General features: G+C 47.7%; 1 non-coding gene across 1 annotated transcript; it reads right to left on the bottom strand.

Moving 5' to 3' along the window:
• Positions 1-8,788: 8,788 nt before the first annotated feature.
• Positions 8,789-8,980, bottom strand: LOC116980203. The gene has a single exon (XR_004413894.1). It is a non-coding gene; the product is annotated as a U2 spliceosomal RNA (small nuclear RNA).
• Positions 8,981-12,501: the final 3,521 nt, after the last annotated feature.

Genomic DNA, 12,501 nt, shown 5'->3' with positions numbered 1-12,501 from the left:
TCAGTGTGTTTGCGACAAAATACAGAGAACGTGATACTTCCACTGTGAGAATATTTATTACTTTGCCAGACGCTAAAGACATTTCTATTCACAAGTAAAACACAATCAATGGTGTAAGTAAGTAAGTTTTATTTATATAGCACGTTTTAAGTCAACTCGCATTGACACCATAAAATAGACAATAGGTTTCCATACAAACCGTAGAAAAAGGTTAAAAAAAATAAAGAAATTGGACACAACACATTATAGAGTTCAACACAAACGTCCCCCCTCAGCAGAATCAAACATTTCCACTGTGGGGAAAGGCACCAGAAAGTTAAGTCCTCTTCCTCTGAAACACCCGAGGTCGGGGCCCATTTGTGGCCTTGCAGCCAATCCGATGATTTTCAGGGCCCTCTTGCCGTGAAGATGGAACATCCGGCGTTGGGTGAAACATTCCTCAAGCAGCTTGGAAAGTCTGGAGCGGCTGCCTCCTCCCCGGAGACCGGGGCACTCGTAGTGTGAAAAAAATTAATGGCTTTCATTTAAACAAATTTGTGCAACATGAGAGTCAATCATTTTTTATGATTCACAGATTTTCCAACATGTACAGACTTCGGCAAATTAAAGATAATTTACATTTAGAATTCAACCGGTAAATTTAGCTTAATTATATAAAAGTGATGTTCTGTTGTTAATATGCTGGTCTAATAACTGGATTTTAAATTGAACAGGGCAGGCTTCATCAGTCAAGGCGTGAAGAATGTTGAAATTCTCGAAACAAGTCATCTGGCTCAAAAGGATGACTAGCTGAAGATTCAATATGAATCCTGCATTTTTGAAGACACAATGTGCATAATTAATTTGAATGGATGATTCTGTTTTTTTAGAGATACAGTGTGGAAACAGGCCCTTCGGCCCACCGAGTCCACGCCGACCAGCGAACCCCGCTCACTGAAGCCCCTGTCCCACTTAGGAGACATAAACAGCAACCTCTGGTGACCTTGCCCGCCACCCAAAAAATAAAATCATGGTCGAGGTGACCTCCTACCACCTCCCACGCATATGTTGAAAACCTTCCTCGACTATGAAGAAAACCGGCTTCGACTAGACCTGCGACTAAAAAATTATCGATTTTTAAAATGGCAACCTATTTTTAGTCGAGGCCGATTTTAATCATGATGAAAAAATAGCAGCAACCTAGATGAAGCCTCGACCACGCAGAAACCACTTTCGACCATTAGGGAGAGTGACCAAAACCTCTGGTGACCTCATGGAAACCTTGGGTGGCGGGCAAGGTCACGAGAGGTTGGTGTTTAGGTCTCCTAAGTGGGACAGGCCCTTAAACATTACCCTACACACACACTAGGGACAGATTACAGTTACACCAAGCCAATTAACCTACAAACCTGTAGGTCTGTCTTTGGAGGAAACCGGAGCACCCGGAGAAAACCCACGCGGTCACAGGGGGAACGTGCAAACTCCGTACAGACAGCACCCGTTGTCAGGATCGATCGCGGGTCTCTGGCGCTGTGAGGCAGCAACTCTACCGCTGATCCACCGTGCAGCCCGTTAGATTCTGTTAGAAAGTCTGTCACAAAACAAAAAGTACTTGAGTAACTCAGCGGGTCAGGCGGCATCTGTGGAAGGAATTGACAAGCGACGTTTCGGGTTATAAAATTATAAAAGAACCGGACAAGATAGATGCAGGAAAAATGTTCCCAATGTTCCCAGATGCAGGAAAAATGTTCCCAATGTTCCCAGATGCAGAAAAAATGTTCCCAATGTTGTGCGAGTCCAGAACCAGGGGGCTACAGTCTTAGAATAAAGGGGAGGTCATTTAAGACTGAGTTGAGAAAAAACTTTTTCACCCAGAGAGTTGTGAATTTGTGGAATTCCCTGCCACAGTGGGCAGTGGAGGCCAAATCACTGGATGGATTTAAGAGAGAGTTAGATAGAGCTCTAGGGGCTAGTGGAATCAAGGGATATGGGGAGAAGGCAGGCACGGGTTATTGATTGGGGACGATCAGCCATGATCGCAATGAATGGCGGTGCTGGCTCGAAGGGCCAAATGGCCTCCTCCTGCACCTATTTTCTATGTTTCTATGTCGGGACCCTTCCTCAGACTGATTGAGGTGAGGGGAGAGAAAGCTGGAAGAGAGGAGGGGGTGGGGGAAAAAAAAAACAGGCAAGTGATAGGTGGATACAGGAAAAAAGGCCAGAGATGAAACAGGAGACACAAGACTATGAGGATTGAAATGTGAGGCCAGAGGGAGAACGGTGTGGGCTGAAGAAACAACAGCGACAGCCTGGTCCCATCGAGATACAGTGCAGAACGCCACAGGAGATCCTTCTTCCCTGTGGCTAGCAACCTGGACAACTCCTCCCCCTTCTGTCATGGGGTAGACTTTCATTGCCTTGCAACTGCACCCTCTGACTGGTGGCAGACCAACCTCCCTCTGGGATAAATAAAGTCGTATCGTATCATATCCTATAAGACGGAGTGAATGGGGACAGAGGGTATGGAATATGACGGGCACAGGGAAGAGAGGCGTGGGGGGAGAAATTAAAAAATGGTTGTTGATTAGTTACGTGAAATCAGTTTAGTTCAGTTTAGAGATACAGCAGGGAAACAGGCCCTTCGGCCCACCGGGTCCGCGCCGACCAGCGATCCCCGCACACTAACACTATCCTACAACCACTAGGGACTTTAAAAAAAAAACATTTACCAAGCCATTTAACCTACAAACCTGCACGTCTTTGGAGTGTGGGAGGAAACCGAAGATCCCGGAGAAAACCCATGCAGGTCACGGGGAGAACGTACAAACTCCGTACAGGCAGCGCCCGTAGCCGGGATCGAACCCGGGTCTCCGGCGCTGCGTTCGCTGTAAGGCGGCAACTCTACCACTACGCCACCGTGACCGCCCTAAAAATTGGAGAATTCTTTGTTCATACCGTTGAGGCGGTTGTCTGCTGCCCAAGTGGAATATGAGGTGCTGTTCCTCCAGTATGTGTGTGGCCACACTCTGACAGTGGAGGAGGCCCAGGAAAGCAGGATCAGTGTGGGAATTACTAGCAACCGGGAGATCGGGAAGGCTTCAGCAGACCAGCATTTTCTCACCCGCTGAGTTTCTCCAGCATTTTTGCCTACTTTTGATTTTTCCAGCATCTTCAGTTCCATCTTAAACATTTCATCTACTCCACTGCGAAACCTCCTCAAGGTATGTCTACTTTGAAGAAGTTCTCCTCCTCCCTCCGAAGACAGTTTAACAACCCCCTGTCTCACTGCCCCCCCTCCCCCCCTGTGATTCCCCCTTCCCTCCAACCTCCTCAGAAGGCAGTGGAGGCCGATTCACTCGAGGTATTCAAGAGAGAGTTAGATTTAGCTCTTGGGGCTAACGGAATCAAGGGATATGGGGAGAAAGCAGGAACGGGGTACTGATTTTGGATGATCAGCCATGATAATATTGAATGGCGGTGCTGGTTCAAAGGACAAACGGCCTAACCCTGCACCTATTTTCTATGTTTCTATGTATCCATGTTTCTAACTCGACCTGCTGCGACACCGTGCTGCCCTTGTAGTATGTTTCTCTTTGTTCTACCAGTTGTATGTGTCCATATTTGATTGTACTCATATATAGAAGTAGACGTCCCATGGACCCGTTAGGTCCTTGTTGTGATGCCAGTCAAAATGGCGATCTGAAAATGGCGACGGGCCGGGCAACCCTCCCCCAACTGCACAGGCGCGGCTGACGGGGCCGGCAAGTGGGAGCGCAGTGTCGTTCATGGTATAGAGTAAATCAAAGTTTATAAAGGGAATTCGTTTGTAAAATCAAATGAAACTCGCTACTGCACATCGCAGGCAAATGGTGAGCAAGGCGGGCCTAAAATTGTTGCGCTATCATGTACCGATTTGGCTGTATTTCCGAAACATACATACGTACAGACATACATACAGACATACGTATACACATACATAAATACATACATACATACAAGATGTGACTTTTAGTTATGTATAGATAATTTGAGAGAGGGAACATGGACAAAAGATGTTCACTGTATATCGGTACACGTAACAATAATGAACCATGGGGCATCTTGGTCGGCATGGGTCATGAGGTCATAAGGACTAGGAGTAGAATTAGGCCATTCGGCCCATCAAGTCTACTCCACCATTCAATCATGGCTGATCTATCTCTCCCTCCTAACCCCATTCTCCTGCCTTCTCCTCATAACCTCTGACCCCTGTACTGATCCAGTTGGCCAGCTGGGTCAATGGGCCTGTTTCTGTGAGGTATGAATCCATATGTGCGTGCCACTGATCACCAATGCTTAATATCAAACACTTTAATTCTCCTTCCTATTCCCACACAACAATAAACCAGTCCCCATAATGGGCCTGTCACACGTAGGCGATTTTTTCGGCGACTGCCGGCAACAGTCATAGTCATAGCAGGTTGCCGGACAAAACAGTGACTGGACCCCCCCCCCCCCCCTCCCCATGACAATGTCTACGACAACCTACCGCCCAGTCGATGTCCAGCTACGGCAAGCTACCGACAACTGCCGACCCATTAGGACGTCCACCTACGACCACACCTACGACAACCTACGCCAAATGGTCGCCAATGGAATTCACAGAAGTCAGCGCCGGCGACATCCTACGTCACCTGGCAACAACCTGCGTCAGGATAAATCAAGCTACGCTCATTGGCGCCAAGCCAACCGTCGCCGACTGTCGCCGAAAAGCTTTGAACATTTCAAAATCCAGCGGCGACCAGAAAAACGCTACGATTCTTTGGGCCGACTCACGACCACACAGGCCACACCCGGGCAACCATGTGGCGACAGCGTAGTCGCCTGTAGTTGCCGGAAAAATCGCCAAAGTGGGACAGGGGCGTAACACAACTGCAAGGAATAAACACTCCAGTTCCAATTGCTGATGAAACTCAGCGGGTGCGGCAGCATCTATGGAGCGAAGGAAATAGGCAACGTTTCAGCCCAAAACTTTGCCTATTTCCTTCGCTCCATAGATGCTGCTGCACCCGCTGAGTTTCTCCAGCACTTTTGTCTACTTTCGATTTTCCAGCATCTGCAGTTCCTTCTTGAACCCATTGCTGATGAATATGTTTGGCTCCATCTACTGGCCATAGCAGAAACCTGCAGATGAAAAGCAAAAAACAGCTTCCTCCCCAATGTTATCAGGCTTCTGAACAGTCCTTCCTTAAGCTAGGGTACTGTCTGGTTCACCTCCACCCCATTGCAGACCACACTGAAAAATAATAATACGAAACCTATGGAATTAACAGTGTGGGGGTGCCAAGGCAAGCTGAGAAAATGGTAGCATTAAGCATTAGATAGACACAAAAAGCTGGAGTAACTCAGCGGGTCAGGCAGCATCTGTGGGGAACATGGATAGGTGACGATTCACAGAGTGCTGGAGTAACTCAGCGGGTCAGGCAGCATCTGTGGGGAACATGGATAGGTGACGATTCACAGAGTGCTGGAGTAACTCAGCGGGTCAGGCAGCATCTCTGGAGAAAAGGAATAGGTGACGTTTCGGGTCGAGACCCTTCTTCAGACTGAGAGTCAGGAGAAATGTAACCGAGAGATATAGACAGTGAGACAGAGAGAGAGAGATAGAACAAATAAATGAAAGAGGTGGACACAAAATGCTGGAGTAACTCAGCAGGACAGGCAGCAGCTCTGGAGAGAAGGAAAGGGTCCCCAGAGATGCTGCCTGGCCCGCTGAGTTACTTCAGCATTTTGTGTCTATCTTCAGTGTAAACCAGCACCTGCAGTTTCTTCCGACACATTTCATCTGCTCCACTGCGAAATCTCTTAAAGGTTTCATGTCCTGACCAAAAGAGGGCGCACTTTACAAAGAGCAGCACCTCAGTGCTGAGCGAGAATGTTTGCTCCAAGTCTCTTGAGCCCAGATTGTCAGTACAGTCCCTGAGCTGGTGTGTTAACCTCAGTAGAGGCTGGAATCCCATCCAAAAAACATATTACCTCATAACGAACATTTCCAGAACTTTATAATTTAAAAACCGTAGAGGAATCTTATTTGTGTAGGAAGGAACTGCAGGTGCTGGATTAAACCGAAGATAGCCACAAAAAGCTGGAGTAACTCAGCAGGTCAGATGGCATCTCTTGGAGAGAAGGAATAGGTGACGTTTCAGGTCGAGATGATCCATTGACTCCATCTACACCTCACGCTGCCTCGGCAAGGCCAGCAGTATAATCAAGGACCAGTCTCACCCCAGCCACTCCCTCTTCTCCCCTCTCCCATCGGGCAAAAGACACAGAAGTGTGAAAACGCACACCTCCAGATTCAGGGACAGTTTCTTCCCAGCTGTTACCAGGCAACTGAATCATCCAACCACAACCAGAGAGCGGTGCTGAATCACTATCTACCTCATTGGTGACCCTCGGACTATCTTTGATCGGACTTTGCTGGCTTTACCTTGCACTAAACGTTATTACTTTATCATGTCATGTCATGAGGAATAGGAGTAGAATAGTAAGATTAAACGAGAACTTACCAGTTTGAAGTTTGATCTGTATTTTATGAGGAGTTACGATGAGGGATTACGTGAAGAACCCGCTCAGTGCGCAGGCGCGGCATACTTCCAAGCAGCGGTGTGGAATCACAGATAGACACAGTTATTTGAAGTAAACATAGTAAAGATAAGGAGACATCAATTTATTAGTTTGATCCATATAATGAGGGTGGGAGCGGAGGGCACGTAATCCCTCATCGGAACTCCTCATAAAATACAGATCAAACTTCAAACTGGTAAGTTCTCGTTTAATCTTACTATTTTACTTCGGAGTCACGTGAGTGACTACGTGAAGACTTCAAAGCTCTGTGATTTCAAACCGTGTAACAGTTCATACTTCACTCGCTGCCGAAGTCATTCGAGGGAGGAAGTATGTTATCGTAATCAACCATGAATCTGTTTGTAAAAACAATAATGGTGTTATTAACAACAACAAGACCAATTGCTCCCCCGGGCTTAAATTATATATTTTTTGCAGATTCTTTTTCTGCAAACGATACAGGTTCTGTCAGTGGTTTGTTATAAAAGTTTGGAACGTATACTCCCTAGACCACCCTGCAGTAGCCAGGATGTGGTCCATAGGCTCGTCCATCCTCTTAGTTACTGACGTGGAAGCTGTTCTGGTGAAATAAGATTTTATACATGTTAGTATTTACTCCAGCAACTCCCAGTACCTGCTTGAGCCACTAGAGATAGTTTAGCTCGTCACCCGACCATGAGGTTTCCTGTGGCTGACCCATAAGGCTTTTTCCTCTCCCTCGGTATTCCTTATTGTGTCGATCTCTAAGTGGGTCATGACACATAAAACGTGGTTCAGGTGGGTATGCCCGGAATTTCATGACTGGACCTGATGTTCCTGGTCTGTTCTGTTTGGCCAACCCTTGAATGGGCATGTGACACTATCTCGTGTTATAACCATGTTGTCCCATCGCAGTAGATGGGAGAGCTGGCTCTTTGTGTTGATGTAAGGCCACCAGCATGTCCATCTTCAGGGTAGGCTGTTCCAGGGTGAGTGACCTGGCTGGTGATCATCCCCTAAGGTATGTCAGGATTTCACTGACATCCCAATTTGGGTGTACCTATTTCTGGGGAATGGATTGATATACCTCTCCTGTATCTGATCACCAGTGAGCGGTACCCAAGTTGAGTAGGCTAACAGAACATGTCCTTCATTGTGGTGAAGACCTGCCAGGAGCTCCAGTACAGTTTTTTGTTATAGTTGAATGTGTAATTCCTGTTTTGGAAACAGTGTACCATTTCTTGATGCTCCTCAGGTATGTTCCCTAGGATATGCGACGGAATGCTGTCATCAGGTTGATAGTGCTCCTGATCCAAGCACAGCAATGGTCTTCCCAATTCTGCAATTCTTTTAATGACCATGTCGAGGATCACTGGGAACCATGCTTGTGGACTTGGTCCACTGTAATTTGCGTAGTACCCGACTGATGAAGCCGTAGTACCTATTGAAGAGGTAGAAGGAAAGGAAAACATAGAGATTAGGTTCCCCCCACCCCTCAATACGCGGGAATGTCTCCATTGCCGCTGCCTTGAGATTGGTTTCATGTGACGTAAGTTAGTACGTGGTGATTTAATTGGATATAGGAATCGATATCTGGTGTCCATATTGCTTAGTGATTTCAGCAAATATTTTTGGTTTAAATGTATGTTTACAGTATTTAGCTCACCTGATAGGTGAGTTACTGATGGTCAAACATGTTTGACGACATACGGTTTCCAATTGTTAATAAATTGTTCCCTAATATCGATGTTCTCCGCCCAAGTGGTTTGGTATATGCCACCACTGATGTTGTTATCTTATAAACGAACATGCAAATTTGGTGGATTACTGAGCAAATGCTTCACTAGAATTAAGTAAGTTAATATATAACATGTTTAAGTCAATTCATATTGGCATTAAGTATTACAAGCTCAGTAACACATCAGGACACATAAGATGTTACTCAAAACAGGTGGAAGTGTACAACCATAATCCTTCCTGCCGATAAATTCCATGATAACACTACAGATTAATCCATTTGCCCCCATATTACATGTATGGAGATAGTTTTGAACACTAGTATCTCAGCTCATAGGAAAGGTACAAAGTTCAGTAGCTGGTAATGCTGCTATATCCCAATTACTTTGCCACGTAGTTGATTGGTGGTTAATGCACCATGACTGATAGTCTTAATGAATACCAGATAACAACGTTGTGGATGGTCAACGTAAATATCTGGATATATATTTTGTGCACCGTTCCCAGAGGCACTGCAATACTGGGTCGATGCATGGAGTGGACGGAGCTAGCCCCTATTCCATCTCCCTGTTCCAAAATTCAATTTAATATATGGTCCCTAGATAAGGGACGTATCAGATTATTAAACTGATAAGAACAGATACTACACTTGATCTTAGCCAAAAGGCCGAGAAGCGATGCAGCTAAAGCTGTATCCAAGGATAGTTTGTCGTTAATATATAGACATGCCATGACGGAATGTTTCTAAGTGTCAGGGCTAGTTGATTCTGGATAACTTTGACTTAAATGCCGCAACGCTCATCATGGTTACTCCATCCAGGTAATTGCGGTATATCCGAAACTTATATGAGAAGGTACTGAATAGTGTGCATCTTCAAGGTCGATGTCTACCATAAAGTATCCTTGGATCCATGGTAGTAGTTACAAATCCCATGAATGGGTATACCTGGTGAAATACTCAAGTGGTTTATCAATGATGGTGCGACATTCACCATCGTGGGAGGGTAGACCACTTGGGGTGCTTGCTGAATTGGTGGCAAGATATTAATTCTATTCCCCTTGTATTTATTTTTTGGTATATAACTACCAAGAGTGATAGCTTCCTAACCAGGCGTGATTCATCCACCCCTTGTTAGTACAACCCTTAACCTTTATGTGATGGTAGGAACCATACTTATCTGTCTTCATTGTTGTTTTCTTCGGTTTCTGGTTCCTTGTTCTTGTAGGGACGATGTTTGTTGGGGGGTGGCACAATTTCCCCTGGGGCCTGCTCTGGGCCGTGGCCTAAAATGCTACAGGTTTGGCATGCAGGCCCCGAGCTTTCACCAGTACCATGAAGTAGACGCCCCTGGTGGACACGTAGAGGTACTGCTGTCTGGTTTAGTGTGGTGCTCATTCCAGACTCTGCCCTCTTGTGCCGAATAGTTTGAACACTTCGTCCAGTTTTTTAGGACTGGTTTGGTAAGTGCCAGGTAGCAGGATCTGTGCTTATGAGGTCGGCGTTCTCATAGTCCTGTTAATTTCATAGATTGAGGGCAGGTTTGTGAGTTCATTTCAGAAGTTATGAGGTATACCGTTGAACAGTAGGGTCAGGTGTTTTGCCATACTACCCTGCCCTTCTGGAATGAGCAGGTGGACATGATAGCCGACGTCAGGGTACCAAATGCATTTTTAAAATATTTAGGTTAAATGTGCTGCTCAATGTATCCCCCAATAATGGCGGGCACTTTGAGTAAATGCAATTTAGGGGAGGCGTGATAAAACCAACGCCTCATGGCTACCTGTCTTGGAGAGGTTTTTTGGAAAAGACAGGTAGTAAGCTGGCCATCAGTTGAGACTGAAAAGCCATCTCGCTAGTGGTGGAGCCACATAGCGGCCACACCCAGCAGCTCTTCCTGATCCTGTACCTCAAGCATACTCCCGATATTGTTCAGCCAGTGACCCCTCTTCATGACCAGCCCAGACACTGGTCACCCCAAAGCTAACCACACTAAGGAGGAAGCGATGGGCAGTGCCTAGGCACTGTGGAGGGTATGCCTGAACCCTCCAGCGAGACTGCCCCTCACGTAGCGTGTCTCGCAGGAGCTCCTGCTCCAGGAGCCACTCCAGCGGCTCAGGCGGCTGACTCTCTCCCTGCGGGTGGAGAGACGTCCCCTCCGACAAGTCGGAAGCCACCGGCCGGATGCCTCTTCGGATGGCTGAACATCCAGCCCGCAGCTCAGGCACTAGCGGGACTGGCTTCGGTGCGGTGTGGGGATAGCGGAACGCCCGGTTAAATGTTCCTACCGCCTTCTTCTGGAGCTTTTGTGCCTTGTAGTAGCGAGAGTGCCCCTCAAACAGCGCGTCTCGCAGGCACCTGCACCGAGAGCCGCTCCAGCGGCTCAGGCGGCTCTCTCTCCCCCCGAGCGGGTGGAGAGACGTCCCGTCCCAAATCGGGAACACCTGCCGGATGCCTCTTCGGGTGGCTATACATCCAGCCCGCTAGCGGGCTGGGCTCGGCACGGTGTCGGGGAATAGAGGAACACCGGGTCGCTCCTCCGCCTGTTGCTGCCCCCCTTCCCCCCGACGGGAAACGTTCCTCCTCGAACGGGGGACAGTTTTGTTCCAGAGCCTTTTTCTCTGCCTGTAAAACACAAGCAGAAAAAGGGGCTCCCCTGTAAAAGAAACCCGACCTCAGGATACTCACCTGACGGTCAGTTTCATCTGTTGCGGGAGTGCCTAGCTCCCGCTGCCGCTGTTGCACTGCTGGCGTAATGCCGCGCCTGCGCACTGAGCGGGTTCTTCACGTAGTCACTCACGTGACTCCGAAGTAAAATTAGGCCATTCGGCCCATCAAGTCTACTCCGCCATTCAATCATGGCTGACCTATCTCTCCCTCCTAATCCCATTCTCCTGCCTTCTGCCCATAACCTTTGACACCCGTACTAATCAAAACATATCTGTATCTGTACACTGTAAATGGCTCGATTGTAATCATGTATTAACTTTCTGCTGGCTGGTTAGCACTGGACACGTGACTAAACTAAACTGAACTGAACTGAGTGAAAGAAACTTTCAAGAGCTTATTTTGTACAATAACATAATCAGCTGAAAGGAATGGGCTGCCTGGAGCAGCGTCGCCCTATTGACGTTGCCTGTGTTTGTATCAACTCGTTTATTTATGCTCACCGAAGATGGACACAAAATGCTGGAGGAACTCAGCAGGTCAGGCAGCATCTGTGGAGAGAACGAATGGGTGACGTTTCACAGAGTGCTGGAGTAACTCAGCGGGTCAGGCAGCATCTGTGGGGAACATGGATAGGTGACGATTCACAGAGTGCTGGAGTAACTCAGCGGGTCAGGCAGCATCTCTGGAGAGAAGGAATGGGTGCTGTTTCGGGTCGAGACCCCTCTTCGGACTGGGAGTCAGGGGAGAGGGATACAGAGATAAGGAAGGGTAAGGTGTGAAAAGGAGATGTCAAGGAAAATGTAGAATGTACCCTCGGAGAAGGTGACAACAAAGCAAACAGAGATAAAATGTACTGGAGACAGTCAGACTGGTGGGAGAACTAGGAAATGGGGAGGGGATGGAGAGATAAGGAAAGCAAGGGCTACTTGAAGTTAGAGAAGTCAATGTTCATACAGCTGGGGTGTAAACTGCCCAAGCAAAATATGAGGTGCTGTTCCTCCACTTTGCTCTGGGCCTCACTCTGACAATGGAGGAGGCCCAGGACGGAAAGGTCAGTGTGGGAATGGGAGGGGGAGTTAAAGTGTTTGGCAACCGGGAGATCAGGTAGGTTTAGGCGGACTGAGTGGAGGTGTTCAGCGCAACGATCGCCGAGCCTGCGCTTGGTCTCACCAATATACAGGAGTCCATACCTGGATGAGGTTGGAGGAGGTGCAGGTGAACTTCTGCCTCTGTCGAGAGGGGAGGTAAAGGGACAGGTGTTGCATCTCCTGCGGTTGCAGGGGAAAGTACCTGGAGAGGGGGTGGTTTGAGTGGGAAGGGACGAGTTGACGAGGGAGTTTCGGAGGGAACGGTCTCTGCGGAAAGCAGAAAGTGGTGGAGAGGGGAAGATGTGGCCAGTGGTGGGATCCCGTTGGAGGTGGCGAAAGTGTCGGAGGTTTGATGCTGAATGCTCACCGCTCAGCGACCAGGGAGGCACGGTGGCGCAGTGGTAGAATTGCTGCCTCACAGCGCCAGGGACCCAGGTTCAATCC

This window comes from Amblyraja radiata, chromosome 13, assembly GCF_010909765.2.
Source record: "Amblyraja radiata isolate CabotCenter1 chromosome 13, sAmbRad1.1.pri, whole genome shotgun sequence".
In the NCBI taxonomy this organism is placed as follows: Eukaryota; Metazoa; Chordata; class Chondrichthyes; order Rajiformes; family Rajidae; genus Amblyraja; species Amblyraja radiata.
This window is presented reverse-complemented; position numbering and strand designations above follow the sequence as displayed.